Raw genomic sequence first — 927 nt, forward strand, 5'->3', positions numbered from 1 at the left:
CCCCCTTTTTCCCCCAAATGATTTTTGAGTTTTGTTCCACATTGTTCTCCCTCTCTATCCATAGAATGGGCAAATCTTAGAACTAGGAAGTAGATTAGTGGTTGCCTAGGTCTGGGAGGGAATGGAGGAGTTTGAAAAGTGTGGCTAAAGAGCACGGGGTTTCTTCTGGGGTGATAAAAATGTCTTAAAATTGACTGTGTGATGGATGTGTAACTCCATGAATGTACTGAAAACACTGAACTGTACACTTTAGTGAATTATATGGTTTATGCATTATATCTCAATAAAACTTTACAATAAAACAAAACTAGGATTTCTTCTTTGCCAATAGGATACTTAATTTCTCAAAGAGAAATATTTAAAAATGTGTACATACCCTTTAATTTGTATTAATAGAAGCTAATCAGAGGCTGCAAACTGATAAACGTCAGGGTTGTATCCTCTCACCATACTTACTCAATCTGTATGCTTAGCAAATAATTTAAGAAACTGGACTATATGAAAAAGAATATGGCATCAGGATGGGAGGAAGACTCATTAACAACATGCAATATGCAGATACCACAATCTTGCTTGCTGAAAGTGAAGACTTGAAGCCCTTGCTGATGGAAATCAAAGACTGAAGCTTTCAGTATGGATTACACTTCAACATAAAAGGAAATAAAAATCCTCACCTGGGCCAATAAGCAAGATCATGATAAATGGACAAAAGACTGAAGTTGTCAAGAATTTCATTTTACTTCAATTTATGTTTATCATAGAAACATAAACACAAAATCAATGCCTACAGAAGCAGTAGTCAAGAAATCAAATGCTGTATTATGTTGGGCAGATCTGCTACAAAAGATCTCCTTAAAATGTTAAAGAGCAAAGATGTTACTTTCAAGGCTAAAGTCCACCTGACTCCAAGCCATGGTTATTTTCTTT

Source organism: Orycteropus afer, unplaced genomic scaffold, assembly GCF_000298275.1.
Source record: "Orycteropus afer afer isolate SDZICR_OR568_19922 unplaced genomic scaffold, OryAfe1.0 scaffold00272, whole genome shotgun sequence".
Lineage (NCBI taxonomy): Eukaryota > Metazoa > Chordata > Mammalia > Tubulidentata > Orycteropodidae > Orycteropus > Orycteropus afer.